This window comes from Caloenas nicobarica, chromosome 5, assembly GCF_036013445.1.
Source record: "Caloenas nicobarica isolate bCalNic1 chromosome 5, bCalNic1.hap1, whole genome shotgun sequence".
Taxonomy (NCBI): Eukaryota; Metazoa; Chordata; class Aves; order Columbiformes; family Columbidae; genus Caloenas; species Caloenas nicobarica.
Genome location: NC_088249.1, coordinates 42872110 through 42885480, shown reverse-complemented (window position 1 = coordinate 42885480; position 13371 = coordinate 42872110). Strand labels below are relative to the sequence as shown.

Below are 13371 nucleotides of genomic sequence, written 5' to 3'. Positions count from 1 at the left end.
ACAGTCAAAGAATACATAAGTACGTAAGGCATTTGTACATAAGACAGAGGATACATAACGTATCTATCTAAGACTTTCTCTTTTTAGAGGTGAGAGGCAAAGCAGAAAAGGGAGAGGAATGGGTGTAAAGAGAAAAGAAAGGTGAAATGGGTGTCTAATTGAAAAAATGTTGTCAGTGATCTGACAAAAAAGCAAAGGACCTGACCTTTCTTTGGAAAGTTTGCTATTTCCAGCTGACACGGATTTATCAACAGGAGGGCAGTTTTCAGTTGCTGTTTAGGTAGTGCAGGTCTTTATCTAGTTTCTTTACATCTAGTTTTTGTCTCAGTGCAGGCAGCATCACAGAGGAAGGGAAGTACTCACTTATCAGCAATAATTATTGTTCAAATTAATACTTCTGGGGACTCTTGTTCCTCACTTTCATTTTGAACCTAGGTAATTCCTGAAAGTAGAAGACAAAAAGAAGATAATTAGTTTTTATCCTTATTTACCCATGTTTTCATTCTTTGACTATGATATGCAGCATTCAATAGATGCATGCAAACACTTATTAGAAATATTGCTTAGAATTTTATATGATTTGTGATTAGATGACTTACAGCAAAACTTTTATGAAAACAGAAATTAATACCCTTTAACAACCTCTATTTACACTGAGATATGAAAAAATAGAAACTGTTTGCTTCATTGCCAAAAACGACAACAAAGGTCAAGTATAGACCTTCAAGGTATCTGTGAAAACAAATGAAGAAAGCGAGGGGAGGGGAAAGCAGTGGATTCATTCTCAGAATATATATAGCCAGATTTTAGGAAAAGAACACTAAGAAAAATTATAGGATCAATATTCTAAGACCAGATGCCAAAAATTAAAAGAGCAAACTCCTCAAACTGAAATAGTTGCCACATGGAAAAAAACAGGCTACACCTTTAAAATAGGTGTAAGCAAATTAAGTTGGTCTGTACCACTTGTTTATTTGTGTTTGTACATAACATACATAGTAGACCATATATGACATAGTAGACTGTTTTGAACAAAATCTTACTTTTGGGTTATCAAGGCATGAACTCAACTACATCATTTTATAACAGTGGTCTCGCTAATTCAAAATGGCTGTATACTACTGAACCAAGTGTTGATTGTTGGCCATTTAACAGAAAAGCAATCAAAAGCTGCACATATCAGACTCTGAAACAGCAATAAATTGGATGTTGAAAAAGCTAATTTGTGAATCTGACTTCAAGGAAAGGGATAAAACTGGGGAAGAAAAATAAATAGGAAACCAATTAAAATAACAATAGTACCAGGAATAGGAGTGAAGAGAAAACGATAAATGCTTTAGATAATTGTCTTTTTCTGCAATGAGAATTCTGCGAAATTAGTCTTATTTTTGAATGAAAATTAAGTTATTTTATATCTTGAAGAGAAGCTTTAGCAGCTGTACTGTTAAATGAACACTGTGAACTGGCAACTCTAAAAATCTCAAAAGCAACAACAGTGATAAAAAAGACTGAATTCTGTATTTTCTTTTTTATGTAATAAATTATTTAGAAATAATCAGCACCTACGAGGTCAGAGCCCATGAACTTTCAAAAACTGAGTGCCTGGGGGAATGAGTGAGAGAACCCATTTTCATTTCCATTTGAGATTGATACTTTGGGTATACTTCAGCTAAGGAGGTCCTCAATAAAAAGGATACAGCATTTCCTGGGATAAAGCATCTCAGAAATCAAAAGGAAAAAATACAACACTGTTATCCCCTGCATAAAATGTAACATCAGGATTCTAGCTTTCCAGGAAAACTAAACTAGTTATTTTATTGTACTTCTCATCAAACAAGTTACACAACCTGTTTCATAAAATTTGAGAGGTGAAAATATCAACTGAAGGTGAGCCAGGAAGCCAAGCAAAACTGCATATAGAGTCCACCTGTTCCAAGCCCTGCAGTGAACCCATTAGGGCACAGTCTAGAATGATGGTTACTTTTAATTTTATATGAAGCATTATGCTGTATTTTTCTTATAAGTCCATATTTGCTACCCCAATAACAGGTAGAAGGTAGTATATTATGTGAGCTATATGTATGGAAAAGTAGATTTAGACAGATTGGCTCAAAGTAAACATGAAGTAGAAATGTTTACATTTCATGTAATGAAAATAACTACTAACAAATGTACAAGTCGGTTTATCTGTAAGCACCAGAATTATGGGCAACACCAAAAGGCCAGAATCCTACCAGTCTGGGCAATTCACCATGCCCTGCAAAAAAACTCCCCAAAATTTTCAACTCTGTTGTCCTAAAATATGCAAAAAACCACAGGACAATAAAAAAGCATGAATATTTGGGTCTTTTTATTCCCACACTAACATACCATCAGAGTGAGGTAGCTACTTAACAGCTGTTGAAAAAGTAGAGGGGTTGAGGGCAAAGAAGTTCCAATGTTGTTTATACCTCTGATCTGGAAAATTTGTCCAGAACACAAATAATTAAAAAAAAAAGAAAATACGAATCAGCGAAATATGTTGAGCTGGTTTAACAGAAAACAGTCAAGCTTAGCCTGGTCAAGTCATTTGTAGCTCCACTTAGCAGATTCTACCTGTATGACAACAAAACTTTAATCCAAGTTCTGAGTATTGGTTTGCAACCAGCTATGCGCTGGTTTTAGAATATTTTCTTGCAGCTCATTGTCTGCTCAGAATAACTCACAAAATTGTAACGAATGTTATATTGAAACCAAGATGCAGGAGATCAGCATTTTTTTTTCCATCCATAGATCTATTACTAAGAGGAATAAAATAAAGGTCTTTTGTTTTACGACCATTGCAATTAATGTAAAGCAACTGTCTGTTTCAGGATCTTTCTATGGAAATGTGGAAAAAAATAGCCAACTTATTCCAAGTCATTCAAAACTTTAAAATTACTGAAAAGCTTACAACTTTCCAGCCTAATATTGCTAACAGATCCATGAAAACAGAATTCTATTTATAATGTAAAAACCACAACAATTTTTAAAAATCTTTGCATTTGCTTTTCAGTCACCTAAACAGTATTTACAAATATCACTAGATAAATTAGACAGTGGTGCCTTCCAGATACGTCTGCTCCACTTTCAGAGACGTTTTTGGAGACAAAGGTCATGAAGTGAATTTGCAGATAATAAATCTTAGTTATACTCCCAATTCTGACTTTGAATTCCTGGGTAAACACAGACTAGTTGCTACCTTTTATTTTTAGAAAAAATAATATATTCATCAAAAAATATATCCTTATAAAGGGTTCAATACCACCTGGAGTGTTTAATCCAGTTTCTTGCATTACAAGAACACACTCAACACAAAGTCCAAAACATTTCATCAACACTTTTCATGTAATTTAAATTGAATTTTAAAAATATGCAAATCTTGAATACACGACAGCAAGAGAATAGAATTCAAGGATGTCTGCCACACTGTAAGTGCCTCCAACTACAGAAGCATTAGCTGAAAATACCTACGTCACCTCAAGAATACAGAAGAGTGAAGCAGGGGGGAAGAAAAAAGGAAACACCTCTGTCCTCCCTTCCCCCTCTGACTGTGGCGAACTGATTTAACTTTGAACACAGACACTAGATCTGTATACGTGGCCAGGAGTACTTTCCCAATACCACAGGAAGAATCAAACACCTCACTCAAAATCTCACCTTTAGTCAAAGGCAAATTGCCTCTGCTTCAGAAGAACATAAATCATGCCGCAAGAAGATAAAAATTAAAAAATAAATATTCCATTCTGATATCTACAGGACAGCAGTGGTAGCCCTGAAGTATCAAATTTGTAAAACTGGAAACTTTATGACAAATAGCAATCAAATACTTTCTTGGTCTCTTTCTCAGAGACTTCTATTACTCCAGTAACAAGAAATATCATATGTTCATTTTTAATGTCTGACTCCAGGATCAATCTTATCACCTTAGACAGCCTTTTTACATAAATATATAAAGTATCATATTGAACCACTGAGTTTCTTTCTCCTTATTACCAGTTTTGTAAGAGTAGACCTCACTCCCTGATTTTCAAAAAAGATTTATTATTTTTTCCCTCAATTGTATTTATTTTGAGTTGTTTCTCTCATATATGTCCTCACACCCAATAAAGACTATTCTTGTTTCTTCCTAGGCTTTATTTGCCGAATTCATAGAATCATAGAAACATTTAGGATTGAAAAGACTTTTAAGATCATCAAGTCCAACTGTTAACCTAACACTGCCAAGTCCACCACTAAACCATATACAAAGCACCACAGCTACAAATCTTTTCAATGCCTCCAGAGACGACGACTCAACTACTTCCCTGAGCAGCCTGTTCTAGTGCTTAACAACCCTTTCCGTGAAGAAATTTTTCCAATCTCAACCTCCCCTGGTGCAACTTGAGGCCATTTCCTCGTCCTATCACTTGCTACTTGGGAGAAGAGACCAGGACCCTCCATGCTACAACCTTCTTTCAGGTAGTTGTAGAGAGGGATAAGGTCTCCTCTCAACCTCCTTTTCTCCAGGCTAAACAGCCCCAGTTTTCTCAGCTGCTCCTCACAAGACTTGTGCTCCAGGCCCCTCACCAGCTTCGTTGCACTTCCTTGGACACACTCCAATACCTCAATACCCTTCTTGTAGTGAGGAGACCAAAACTGAACAGAGTATTTGAGGTGCTGTGTACAGGGGGACGACCACTTCCCTAGTCCTGCTGGCCACACTGTTTCTGATACAAGCAAGGATGCTGTTGGCCTTCTTGGCTACCTGGGTACACTGCTGGCTATGTTCAGCCAGCTGTCAAGCAACACCAAGCAGCTCTTGAGCCACTCTTCCCCAAGCTTGTAGTCTTGCATGGGGTTGCTGGGACCCAAGTGCAGCACCCAGCACTTGGCCTTGTTAAACCTCATACAATTGGCCTCAGCCCATCAATCCAGCCATTCCAGATCCCTCTGTATGGCCTTCCTACCCTCCAGCAAATCAACACTCCCACCCAACTTGGTGTCATCTGCAAACTTACTGAAGGTGCACTCAATCCCCTCATCTAGATCATTGATAAAGAGATTAAACAGAACTGGCCGCAGTACTGAGCCCTGGGGAACACCACTCACGACCAGCCACCACCAAATACATTTAACTCCATTCACCACAACTCTTTGGGCCCAGCCATACATCCAGTTCTTTACCCAGTGAAGAGTACTCCCCTCCAGGCCATAAGCAGCCACTTTCTCCAGAAGAATACTGTGGGAAACAGTGTCAAAGGCTTTACTAAAGTCTAGGTAGACAACATCCACAGCCTTTCCCTCATCCACTAAGCAGGTCACCTTGTCACAGAAGGAGAACGGGTTAGTCAAATAGGACCCGCCTTTTGTAATCCCATGCTGACCTACCCTGATTGCTTGGTTGTCTTGTATGTGCCATGTGATGGCACTCAGCCTGATTTGCTCTATGACTTTCTCCAGCACCAAAGTCAGACTGACAAGCCTGTAATTCCCCAGATCCTCCTTCTAGCCCTTCTTGTAGATGGGTATCACATTTGCCAACTTCCAGTCAACTGTGACCTCTCTGGTTAGCCAGCACTGCTGATAAATGATTGAAAGTGGCTTGGTGAGCACCTCTGCCAGCTCCCTCAGTATCCTTTCTTTCATTCATCTTTATGAAGGCAAGTTCAACTTCAGCATAATCACACTAACAGTTCTTTCTGTTCCAAATGACTCGATCTTTTCTGAGTGTGAATGTGATCAGACATATATACCATCATAAGTGCAAATCAACCAACACTTTATTGCCTGGTCCTAAAGATTTTTTTTAAAAGCTAGAAACCAAATGATGTATCTTAGAATTGTGTTACTCTCACAAAAGCACATCACCTGAGAATGAAACAGATGAGGATCTGGGCCATACAACAATGACCTACCTCCGATTGCCAGCCTAGTTATACCAGGAGTTCTTGTCACTGCTCAAGTATGTGAATTTGCAACTTATTTATTTTAATTAAACCATTTTCTATTACTCCAAACATATAGATAATCTCTACTACTAAGTATAATAATCCTACCTTCTCTAGTATTAGCAATTTCAGAAACAAACAGACCAGCTTGTTAGTGAAGTCGCTTACTTCAGTGCCAGCGCTACGGTTACAAGTAGCTGGCAGAGAAGTGACTAAACCTATGTTAGGAAAAATATTACAAGAAAAGAAGCAGTTTAAACAACAAAACAGCTTCAAAAATCAGCTAAATTGTTACACTGAATTTTTTTTTCATGTTTGGTAAAGAAAAACAAATTATAAACTTTCTTTCTGTAAGCCAAGTGAAGCTCAAAATGTGGTTTTCGGTTTTAAGAGACAGTTATTTAGCTGAAAAAAATGAACTTGATTTCTCTTATACCCATCAATCCGTCTGGCATTATTGTTAGCTGCTGATGCTAAGCAAGTTTCCTTAAGCAAATATGGAAAGAAAATACATCCCAGGGGAACAGAGGGAAAGATTAACATTTTTAATACATATACTTGAAAAGGATAGATATAAGATTATCTATATATTTATTATGTTTTTTTTTTTTAATTTTAAGATTTTTTACTGTTAAGAGCAAAAGAAAATCTGGAATATATTAAATTCATAATAAGCAAGGATCAAAGCCAAATCATCTAATTTCTACTGCACATCCAAGAAAGACTCTTAGGAATTAGCTGTTTTGCAATGAAGTGCACAGGATTTTTCTGCAGTTCAGTTTTCTAGAGATGGTTCCCCTTCAAACAAGTTTTGACTACTACAGGTCTGAGAAGGACATAAAACTGTTCAATGAAATTCTACTTTAATCAAACAAGATACAGATTTGGAAGCTTTATTCCTCAAAATTCCTTAAAACAAGGCCAAATGACAGACTTCCTCACACTTCTTTTTCCTTATCATAGAATCATAGAATAGTTTGGGTTGGAAGGGACCTTCAAAGCTCATCTAGTCCAACCCCCCTGCAATGAGCTGGGGCATCTTCAACTAGATCAGGTTGCTCAGAGCCCCGTCCGGCCTGGCCTTGAATGCTTCCAGGGATGGGGCAGCTACCACCTCGCTGGGCAACCTGTGCCAGTGTTTCACTACTCTCATTGTAAAAAATTTCTTCCGTGTGTCCAGCCTGAATCCCCTCTCCTTTAGTTTAAAACCCTTATCCCTTGTCTTAACGCAACAGACCCTGCTAAAAAGTCCGTCCCCATCTTTCTTGTAGGCCCCTTTTAAGTACTGAAATGCTGCAATAATATCTCCCCAGAGACAACCCCAACTCTCTCAGCCTGTCCTCACAGCAAAGCTGTTCCAGCCCTCTGATCATTTTTATGGGCCTCTTCTGGCCTCTCTCCAACAGGTCCATGTCTTTCCTGTACTGAGGGCTCCAGAGATGGACGTAGTGCTCCAGGTGGGGTCTCACCAGAGCAGAGTAGAGGCAAAATCACCTCCCTCGACCTGCTGGCCTTTTGATGCAGCCCAAGATACGATTTGCCTTCTGGGCTGCAAGTGCACATTCCTGGCTCATGTCCAATCTTTCATCCACCAGTACTCCGAAGTCCTTTTCTGCAGGGCTGCTCTCAATCCCGTCATCCCTCAGCCTGTACAGATACCGGGGGTTGCCCCAGCTCACGGCAGGACCTTGCACTTGGCCTTGTTGAACCTCAAGATATTCCCATGGACCCACTTCTCAAGCTTGTCCAGGTCCCTCTGGATGATATCCTGTCCCTCAGGCATGTACACTGCATCACTCAGCTTGGTGTCATCCACAAACTTGCTGAGGGTGCACTTGATCCCACTGTTGATGTCATTGATAAAGATATTAAACAGCACTGGTCCCAGTACGGACCCCTGAGGGACATCACTTGTCACCAGTGTCCATCCAGACATTGTGCCATTGACCACTACTCTCTGGGTGTGACCACCCAGCCAGTTCCTCATCCACTGAACAGTCCACCCATCAAATCCATACCTCTCCAATTTTAAGAGAAGGAAGTTGTGGGGGACCATGTCAAAGGCTTTACACAAGTCCAGATGGACAATATCCATAGCCTTTCCTTTGTCCGCTGATGTAGTTACTCCATTGCAGAAGGCCACTAGGTTGGCATGCAGGACTTGTCCTTGGTGAAGCCATGCTGGCTCTCTCAAATCACCTCCCTGTCCTCCATGTGCCTTAGCATAGCTTCTAGAAGGATCTGTTCCATGATCTTCCCAGGCACAGAGGTAAGGCTGACAGATCAGTAGTTCCCAGGGTTCTCCTTTCTACCTTTTTTAAAAATGCTTGCTATGTTTCCCTTTTTTCCAATCACTGGGGGCTTCACCTGACTGCCATGACTTCTCAGATATCAAGGAGAGTGGCTTGGCAACCACATCAGCCAGTTCCCTCAGGACTCTGGAATGTCTCTCATCAGATCCCACAGATTTATGTATGTTCAGGTTCCTCAAGTGGTCACGAACCTGATCTTCTCTTACAGTGTGAGGGACTTTGCTCCCCTAGTCCCTGCCTTGCAGTTCATCCATTCAAGAAGTGTGGGAAGACAGCTTGACAGTGAAGACTCAGGTAAATAAGTTGTTCGGTATCTCAGCCTTCTCCACATCTGTTGTTACCAGTTTACTAGTCTTGCTCATCATTGGGGTACACATCACATAGGTACTTATCACATAGGATTTTGCCACTTTGACCTTGTTCTAAGAGTACAGCACTTTTAATGGCACGAATAACAATTAGGAGCAAAATTCAGAATCATAAAGTGTTTATCCTTACCAGAAGAAAATAGAGAACAGTTGCTATAAGGTACAAATTCCCTTTAAATTTTCACACATCGTAGCTTCTCAAGGCATAAATCAAGAAGGGTCCAAAAAAGCAATACAGTACACAGAACAGTACATAATCAACTGATTTATTTCATCGGAATATTAAAAGGCCAAACTAAGTTATTAAATAACATCCCAAATATAAACACGTTTAATCTATTTGCTTGCTAGGGTAGGCCACACAGAATGTAATCAACCAATCACAGAATCACAGAACGGTTTGGGTTGGAAAGGACCTTAAGCACCATCTAGTTCCAACTCCCCCTGCCATGGGCAGGGACACCTTCCACCACTAGACCAGGTTGCTCAAAGCCCCATCAAATCTGGCCTTCAACACTTCCAGGGATGAAGCATCCACAACTTCTCTAGGTAACCTGTTCCAGCGCTTCATCACCCTCGTGGTAAAGAATTTCTTCCTTACATCTAATCTAAATCTACCCTCTTTCAGTTTAAAGTCATTACCCCTTGTCCTGTCACCACTTGTCAAAAAGTCCCTCTCCAGTTTTCTGGTAGTCCCCCTTTAAGTACTGGCAGGCTGCTATAAGGTCTCTCTGAAGCATTCTCTTCTCCAGGCTGAACATGCCCAGCTCTCTCAGCCTGTCCTCATAGGAGAGGTGCTCCAGCCCCCTGACCATCTTGGTGGCCCTCCTCTGGACTCACTCCAACAGGTCCATGTCCCTCTTATGCTGGAGGCCCCAGAGCTGAACACAGTATTCCAGGTAGAGTCTCACCAGAGCAGAGTGGAGGGGCAGAATCATTTATTTCAACCAGCTGGTCATGCTTCTTTTGATGCAGCCCAGGATATGGTTGGCTTTCTGGGCTGCAAGCACACATTACCAGCTCATGTTGAGCTTCTCATCAACCAACACCTCCAAGTCCTTCTCCCCAGGGCTGCTCTCAATCCATTCTACGTCCAGCCTATGATTGTGCAGCACTTTGCACTTGGCCTTGCTGAACTTAATGAGGTTCGCACAGGCTCACCTCTCATGCCTGTCAAGGTCCCTCTGGATGACAGCCCTTCCCTTCAGCATGTCGACCACACCACACATCTTGGTGTAATCTGCAAACTTGCTGAGGGTGTACTCAGTCCCACTGTCCAGGTCACCGAAAAAGACATTAAACAGCATCAGTCCGAATACTGACCCTCGAGGAATACCACTTGTCACTGGTCTCCACTTGGACATTGAGCCATCGACTGCAACTCTTTGAATGCGACCATCCAGCCAATCCCTTATCCACAGAGTGGTCCATCTGTCAAATCCATGTATCTCCAATTTAGAGACAAGGATGTCATGCAGGACACTGTCAAATGCTCTGTACAAGTCCAGGTCAGTGATGTCATTTGCTCTTTCCTTATCCACCAGAGCTGTAACCCGGTCATAGGAGGCCACCAAATATTTCAGGCACAATTTGCCATTAGTGAAGCTATGTTGGCTGTCATCAATCATCTCCTTATTTTCCATGTGCCCTAGCATGGTTCCCACAAGGATCTGCTCCACGATCTTGCTGGACACAGAGATGACACTGACTGGCCTATAGTTCTCCAGGTCTTCCTTTTTTCCCCTTTTAAAAATAGGGTTTATGTTTCCCCTTTTCCAGTCAGTGGGAACTGCACCAGACTGCCATGACTTCTCAAATACAATGGACGGTGGTTTAGCAACTTCATCCACCAGTTCCCTCAGGACCCACAGATGCATCTCATCAGGTCCAATGGTCCTGTGCACCTTCAGGTTCCTTAGATGGTCTCAAACCTGATCTTATCCTACAGTGGGAAGTTCTTCATTCTCCCAGACCCTGCCTTTGCCTTTTACAACTTGGGCAGTGTAGCTAGAGCTCTTGCCGGTGAAGACTGAGGCAAAGAAGTCATTGAGTACTTCAGCCTTCTTCATATCCTGGGTAACCAGGTCTCCCATTTCATAATGTGACACTGTGCAGTTCTCAACTTCTTTCCTGATCCCCGCCTTCAAGACACATTGGCCCAACGACTTGATTCATTTTTCCTTTTTATTAAAAAAAAAATACATGACCCTGGCTGACATATCCAAATATTCCCAGAGGACACTCTTATTCGGTGTCCCCAGCCCTACATTTTTTACTTTAGGAAGTTTCATGTATGCTACAGTGACATTGCTAATACATTACAGACTATCATGTGTAGTGCAAATTTGGGAAAAAATTAAGGAAAATGCTGCAAGCACTAGACATCAGCTCTCTTAAATCCAGGAAAACATACGTTATATTTCTTTTCCCCAGAGTCCCACTTCTTCTCAGCCATGTGAAGTGCCATCTGTGCTTCCCATCCTGGCAAGCTAAAAATCTGCTGTTATTCATATCACCAGTGAGCAAATTAAAGGTGAAGACTACCCTTTTTAAAAAAATAACAAGAGTTACAAATGGCAATCTAGATCACGACTCCAAAGTGATGAGTAGTTAGCATGGGGGCCATAGTGAGGAAAAGGTGGCAAACAGTAGACTATCTGTCTTCAGAGCTTCCTTGATCTCTGTAAGCTAATACAAAAACTATCAGGAATAAAACAGGAGTAGCTGGAAATCTCAGAAAATAAACAAAAATATGACTCATCTGACGAAACAAATTTAGTGGGATACTAAACAAAGTTAGAGGGCATACTTGGCTCAGGAACGACAGATATAGATGGTGGAGCAGGAAATCTTACGTTGAATATCTAAGGTTTGTATACTTGTTCTGAGATCCAGAATGCAACAGAAGCCAAACACTCCACATAACATTAAAATGAAAAAGTAAGAAGGAAAGTGTAGATCTCCTATAAATTACCAATGAAGAAAATTTAAGTGGATGACAGTTTGGAGAGACTGTTGAGAAAGGTTGTTTGGGGCTTTTTTTGGTCCTTCTGTTTTATTTGGGTATTTTTTTTCTAGACAGCTAGCAGAATCATTCAAAGCACAAGATTTAATATTAATGATTCACGGGATAGGCCTTTCAGGAAGCAGATCATAGATATAACTGAGTTAACCTCTAGCTGGTAACTGGCTTTACTATTGGCTTTACGATAGTTAACCTAAAAGGTTACATCAAGATACTAATGCTTGAAACTTTCCCAGACACTGAAAAGCAAATAACCATATTAGAACAAGCCCTGAAATACTTTTGATCAAGGCCAACCACACTCTCCCAACCTCGGGAAACATTCTGAAGGTTATCACATGGCCAGGACAACTTCCAAATGGCACTGTGCATGCAGCTACCTGTTTGAAGGCTGAGAGATAAAGGACAAATCTCAATTCATGTCAACTGTCCTCAATACCAGACAATACCACTGTCCTCAATACCACTTTATTAGTGTCAATGCAGCCAAAAAGGGATTTGAAATCAAACCAGCTTCAGGAAACAAAATCTAAGTGCAGATAAAGTCTGGAGGAGTACACAAAACGAAGAAAACAGCAAAGTAGTAACCGTCTTTAGAAATTTAACCAAAAGAATATGGAAATGTAGAGGCAAGGAAATCACATAGAGAGAAGACTCTCTCTAGACACAGGTTACTGAAAGAAAAGACTGAAAAGAGCTGTCAGGAAAGCCCAATTAAGAAAGTTGTTAAGTGAGAATACAGACAACATGAAGAGATAAAGGCAAAACCTATTCTCCTGAAATAAAGTCAAGAAACTCAGTAAGAAACAAACTTGTGTTTGAATTTGAGGAAGGAATCTTTTTGCAGTACAACCTCATGATTATTTGTTATGAGTACAGTAATTAGTTCAAAAGAGAAAGCCTATCCTATCAGAAGAGAAGGCTATGAAAACAATGTTTGACAGTCCCAGAAAAAAAAAAAAAAGGAAGATTTCAATCAACAAGCTTCACAGAAGAAAAAAGACAGTACCATGCATGTCACTGAAAAGCTATTGTGATATTGAAAATATAACAAAAAGGAACATAGCTGTAAGCCAAAAACGAAATCTATTTTTTTTCTATTTCATATTTATATAAAAAAATCTAGAGGGCCTCTTTATTAATTATGAGGGATTATTTTAAATTGTGGGATTTAATTCAGCTTATCAAACTTCACATAAAAGAGACAAAGTTTTTAAAAAATTGAAAAACACACACGTTACTACCCACTACAAATACTGGTTACCCCTACAAATACTATTACTCAGTCTTTTAGAGTGAGAGAAATTTATATTGAAAGAGAAGTGAACACACAAGAGAAATACCAGTGCCAACAGAGTTACTAAGAATCTTCTATGTATGTATTGAAACAATTCATGTAGTAGCAGATTAAAAAAACAAACAGCATCTTCTATTGTGCTTTATATGCCTACCCTGATCCTTCCTCTTTCTTTTTTTTCCTTCTTTCTTAAAAAGGTAACTTCTTCAAACGTGCCCACAGTGAGCAGTTTGATATTGCTATGGAAATTACACTAGGAATTCATACATAATTTCTTATTTCATTTTAAGTGTTTTCAACATGAGCCAAACATGAGTAGGGTGACAATAACAAGACTGTGGTCAACTTCACTGCTGTGATTCAGAACCATACCAGCAGCTGTGCAGATTTCAAAGATGGTATCAGTTTCATACTGCTGCCA

At 40.0% G+C, this 13371-nt stretch overlaps 1 protein-coding gene across 2 annotated transcripts in view; it reads right to left on the bottom strand.

Moving 5' to 3' along the window:
- Window positions 1-13371, bottom strand: part of FUT8 (fucosyltransferase 8) — a 139249-nt gene that overhangs the window by 109315 nt on the left and 16563 nt on the right. Inside the window, exon 2 of one of the 2 annotated variants that reach the window (XM_065636623.1) lies at window positions 364-442. The gene's annotated coding sequence lies outside the window, so the exon portion shown is untranslated. Of the gene's footprint in view, window positions 1-205; window positions 251-363; window positions 443-13371 lie in introns of those variants that run through there. The other variant, XM_065636625.1, reaches the window with a different exon arrangement.